Here is a 6,194-nt window from a genome sequence, read left to right on the forward strand (position 1 = left end):
GAATAAACCTCATCTATGAGGATACACTCAACAAAATGGAAATAGACAGGAGCTGCATCGAGCCAAGCAGCATGACCTTCCGAGGAATTATTCCTAGTCGGGAGGCGCGATGTGCGGGAAAAATCACACTTGACGTGGTATTTGGCACGCCAGAGAATTATCGGTCCGAAGAGACAACCTTCCTAGTGGCCCCTTTCAACAGCGGATATCACGCCCTATTGGGGCGAGATGCATTTACACGCTTCCAAGCTATACCTCATTACGGGTACATGAAGCTCCAGATGCCTGGGCCCAATGGTATCATCACTCTTGCCAGTGATCCGGACATAGCACTCTGCACCGAAAACAAAACTGCATCCCTGGCCCTCGAGGTACTGTTTGAAGCCCTCGCCGCTGAAGAGCTAACCGCGCTGCGCTCCACAGTGGATAGGGATGACATAATCTTGGGGAAGCGACCCAAATCGACCTGGTTTAAACCAGCAGACGAAATAGTCAAACTCCAAGTCCACCCGACGGACCCCAAGAAGACAGCATCCATCGGGGCACAGCTCGACCCAACGGTTGACGCCCCGCTACGAGAGTTCCTGCGCGAGAACTGGGACATATTCGCCTGGCACCCTTCTGATATGCCAGGAATCCCACGCAGGTTGGCCGAACATAGCCTCAACATACTGAAGGGATATAAACTAGTCAACTAAACACTACGGCGCTTTTTCGAACCCAAACGACAAGCCATGGGGGAGGAGCTAGCCAAGTTAATCGAGGCCGGATTCATCAGAGAAATAAAACATCCGGACTGGCTAGCAAACCTGGTGATGGTGCCAAAGAAGGATAAATCATGTCGCCTATGCATCAATTTCAAAGACCTCAACAAGGCCTGCCCAAAGGATCCCTTCCCCCTCCCTCGCATCGATCAGATTATTGATGCTACCACAGGAAACGACTCACTGTATTTCCTCGACGCCTACTCTGGATACCATCAAATCAAAATGAAGGAGTCCGACCAAGCCGCAACATCATACATTACCCCATATGGGTCATTCTGCTTCAACACTATGCCCTTCGGGCTCAAAAACGCCGGGGCCACCTACCAACGCATGATTCAAACATGCCTGGAGAAACAGATTGGCAAGACAGTTGAAGCATATGTGGATGACGTCGTCATCAAAACTAGGCATGTCGAGTCATTGATAGACGATATGCGTCTCACATTCGACAACCTCCGTACAAATGACATCAAGCTCAATCCGGAAAAGTGTATTTTCGGCGTTCCCGCTGGAAAACTGCTGGGCTTCATCATTTCCAATAGAGGAATTGAAGCAAACCCAGCCAAAATCCGAGCTTTGTCCCAATTGGCTACGCCAACAGACCTGAAACAGGTCCAAAAACTAGCCGCATGTGTGGCAGCTTTAAGCCGCTTTATCTCCAGACTAGGCGAAAAAGCACTACCACTCTATCGCCTTCTCCGACGCACCGACCACTTCGAGTGGATGGATGCAGCAACGTCCGGACTGGAAGAAATAAAGGTTCTTTTAGCTAGCAACCCAATCCTGGCCACACCGAACATCGGTGAACCCATGCTATTATACATATCGGCAACTCACCAAGTGGTGAGCGCGGTGCTCGTCGTCGAGTGAGAGGAGGACGAACACAAATTCCCGCTTCAGAAGCCGGTATACTACGTATCCACTGTCCTCACACCATGCAAATCCCGGTACCCTCATTACCAAAAGATAGCATACGCGGTCTTCATGGCATCCCGGAAGCTGCGACACTACTTCCAAGAGTGCTCGATCACAGTGGCTTCCGAAGTACCACTGAATGACATAATAAACAACCGCGATGCCACAGGCCAGATTGACAAGTGGGCCATTGAGCACCTTCCATTCGACATAACATACAAACCGCGCCGGGCCATTAAATCCCAAGTATTGGCCGACTTCGTCACTGAATGGACAGAGGCCGAACTCCCTAAAGAGTATGGTACATATTCCAACTGGGTCATGTACTTCGATGGCTCCAAAATGCTAGCGGGCTTAGGAGCGGGTGTTGTCTTAACATCCCCCACTGGATACACAGTTCAGTACGTACTCCAAATATTATACACAGACTCCAACAATGCAGCCGAATACGAGGCCTTACTGCACGTTCTTCGGATGGCCATCTCCATGGGCATACAACGCCTGGAGGTGCGCGGGGATTCAAACCTCGCAATATCCCAAATAAATGGAGATTTCGACGCCAAAGTCCGAAGATGGCGGCCTATCATAACGCCATTCTCAAAATGTCAACTCGGTTCGAGGGGCTCGAGTTTCATCGTGTGGCTCGAGAAAGTAATCAAGCGGCGGATGTCCTTGCTTGCATCGGTGCCAAGCGCGACCCCGTCCCGCCTAACATATTTCTTGAAAGGCTCTTCAAGCCATCCGTGGTGTGGCAAGGAGAGAGCAGCAACACCACTCCAGACCCGATTATACCCCCAGATTCCGAACACAATACCGATATCATCGGGGGCTCAGCCACCGAAATAACACCATCGGCCCATCTTTTCATGGCAGTCATCGCCCCATGGACCGAACCCTTCTTGGCCTATCTTAATAGGCGAGAACTCCCTGAGGATCAGAATGAGGCTCGCTGCATTGTCCGGCGCTTGAAAGCCTACAAGGTCCACGACGGAAAGCTCTACAAGAAAAGCGCTATCGGAGTACTTCAAAGATGTGTCTCCGAAGAAGAGGGACGATAGCTCTTGGCGGAAATTCATGCCAGTCTCGGTGGTCACCACGCCGTGGCTCGGGCCCTTGTAAGTAAGGCCTTCTGTACGGGTTTCTATTGGTCGACAGCCCGAGCAGACGCACAAGACCTTGTTCAATGTTGCGTCGGATGCCAGCTTTTTGCCAACCAAAGCCATATGCCACCCACCGCTCTACAAACAATCCCCATCACTTGGCCTTTTGCGGTCTGGGGGCTTGATATGGTCTGACCCCTTAAAGGAGGAAGCCATAGGAAAAAAATATATCTGCTGGTCATGGTAGATAAGTTCACTAAGTGGATAGAGGCCAAAACAGTTAAAACGACCGAAGCCGGACCAGTGATAGACTTCATATCCGGTGTCGTGCACCGTTATGGTGGCCCACACAGCATCATCACCGATAACGGCTCCAATTTCACAACCGATGAGGTGAAAACCTGGTGTGCTAATCTGGCATTAAGCTCAATTACGCCTCCGTCTATCACCCGCAAACAAACGGCCAAGTCGAACGAGCCAATGGTCTTATTATGAGCGGCATCAAGCCTAGACTAGTGTGGTCTTTGAAGGAATCAGACAAGCACTGGGTTGAGGAGCTCGACTCCGTACTCTGGGGGCTGCGGACCACGCCCAATCGCACTACCGAATATACACCCTTCTTCATGGTGTACGGCGTAGAGGCTGTGTTGCCCTGCAACATTATTCATGACTCACCTCGAGTGCGCATGTATGAAGAGAGAGAGAGGCCGAGCTTGATCGGCAGGACAGCTTAGATGCCCTGGAGGAGGAGCGCGACGTTGCAAAAGCCCGTTCCGCATTTTATCAACAGCAGGCTCGCAGATATCAAAGCAGAGAAGTGTGGGCCAAGTCCTATAATGTTGGCGAACTTGTTCTACGCTTGCCAGAGAAGAAAAGGAGAAACTCAAGCCCAAGTGGGAGGGTCCCTTCATCATTGATGAAGTTCTCACCGGAGGAGCGTACCGCCTGCGTGATGCATCAGACAATCACCTAGAGCCGAACCCATGGAACGCGGCCAGACTCCGAAGATTCTATGCCTAGAGCCAAACTCTTTGTTCGTCTTCTTCTCCCTTTTGTTTCCATTACTTTTTCCTCTCTTTTTGGCTTTTTTATTTAGCTTTAAAGCTCTCGTGCGGGTGAACCGCGCACCTACGACGTACACATCCTTAAATATGTACGCCCATAATACCTGGGGGTTCTTGTACAGAAGCTTATTATTATTTTTCGGGCATCAAGCTCACCACATATGTGTTTTTTCCTCATATGTACCTTTTCTTCGCCATTATATGCATCGTCATGACTTCAGTTTTGGCCAAGCTGGGTTGCCTGGCTCCTGTGCTTATGCCCTACGTTCCCGTTTGTTTGGCTAGGGCATAAAGGGAGCACCTCTGCGATTGTTACTGTCGGGTCATTCGGATGTGTACCTCAGACTGGGTGAAGCCGAAAGCTAGCGGTCTTAAGGGAATATTCGGTTGGCGGACTAAAGATGTTTTGACGCTCATTACACTATGAACCCCCAGATGTTACATATACTGCGATTTTTCAATCACAGTTCGGACATGCATATTAACACATGTTCACCCGGGGAAAGGAACCCTTAACGGAACTATTCTCTCTGGAAGATGTTTCTTACAATTACAATGTAATATAACATAGCTAGACGGATACAACTTGTCTGTTTAAGCAACTCTGACCCCTATGCCTAGTTTCCACGCATACCCCGGTCTATCTTGCCGCTTAGGTATTCGGAAACACTCCGTCCCTTCGGGTACAGAGGTCGAAGCGAAAAGGTCTGCCATGACGATTGCTTTACAATCCGGTTAGGGGCAAATATGTCAAGGAAAGTATATAGTCACTGGGACTCAAAAATTTCCTCCTCTATGCCATATAACAGGCTGTCTAAATTACAACCATGTTGGGAATATTTTGCGGCTACTTTTACCTGGTCATATACCAAACTAACGGGAATTTCTTTTCCGGCCGACCCTATAGGTCCAACCCAGGCCATATGATTTGGATCAAGCTTGGTGTACCATGTCTTCACCAAGGCCCAGGCCTCTCGCGCACCTTCTCGGCGGGCCGATATCTTCCATAATCGAATACACCGCCGGGCTCCTTTGAATAGCTGCATGAGCTCCGCCATACTTCCTGGAGGGGAGGCGGATGGCCAGAAAGCCTTGGCAACACTCCGCATTGCTTGCCAAACTCGCTCGTGCCTTTGGGAAAGCTCTTGTAGCAGGTCGCCCTGAGATCCGGACATTTCCTCTTCGGGACGGCCAGTCAGCATACCTGCAGACATAAATCTGCAGTTCCTGCCCTCGCCGAATTATAGGGAGACAAGTTCGAAAAAGCATAGTGAATATGCCGCCTCGTAGCCTCTTATTCTTCTTCACGGAGTCGGCTAGCTGGGCTCGCACATCTTTTAGTTCTTCGCCCAGCAGAGTGTTGGAATCCTGCAGCTTATTCTTCTCATCCTTGACCCGTGTCAGCACATGATCACCCGCGGCCAGTTGCCTTTTGGCCTCTTGCGCGGCTTGCAGGGTCTCCTTCAGTTGATCAGACGATCCTGCCAGGGGGAGTACAAATTTTTTTAATATTATTGGTATATGACTATATTTTCTCGATAGAGGGAAACATTACCAGGCGATGCCTTCTTGGATTCCTCCAGTCCGGCGGTAGCAGCAGCTAGCTGGGTCCGACACTTTTCCAGCTCTTGAGACAACAGGTTGTTCTTCTCTGTGAGCACCTGGTTATGCAATGATCCTTAAATCAGCTGTATCAACTACTTCAAGTCTCGGGGGCTACTGGTATATAATTATCAGATTTGCACAAATGTGTACTTACCCGCATATCTTTCAAATGCTGATTTGTGGGTCTAGTAAGCCCGTCTCGAGCAGCTCAGATGTATGCATTAGTCGAGCTGAAGGCATTGAATGCCTCTTTTGTAAAGCCGGGGTCGCGAAGAGTGGCCCGCCGGCGCTGATGATTCATGGCACTTTCCACTTTAGAGTTTGTCACGGATACATCATCCGACTCCTCTGCCGAAGGACAATCCGGCGTCACTCCCGTATCAACCCTCGCCTTCAAGGCAGGGTCGGGAACCTGACTTGTGGAGGCGTGGGCAGCAGGATCCCCGAACATAGTTCGGCGAACGCTTTTTCTGATAAGACACAGCGAATAAATGTCACAGTTTGATGTGACTACCAAGGGGCATGATTAAAAAACCATACCTCTTTGATAAAGGCTCTGCCATGTTGTCATTCGCCTTTCTCTTCGAAGATTTTCCAAAGGGGCGGGGGTGTCCGGACCCTTCCGAACATAGCGGGAGGCGTCATCTTCCCCATTATAGTGCCACATGGGAAGCCCTCTGTATTGGAGTGGCTGAACCCTCCTCACTATGGAAGTCGCCATTACCTCGACTATTGATAGTCCG

The sequence above is a fragment of the Triticum aestivum genome, chromosome 5D, assembly GCF_018294505.1.
Source record: "Triticum aestivum cultivar Chinese Spring chromosome 5D, IWGSC CS RefSeq v2.1, whole genome shotgun sequence".
Classification (NCBI taxonomy): Eukaryota; Viridiplantae; Streptophyta; class Magnoliopsida; order Poales; family Poaceae; genus Triticum; species Triticum aestivum.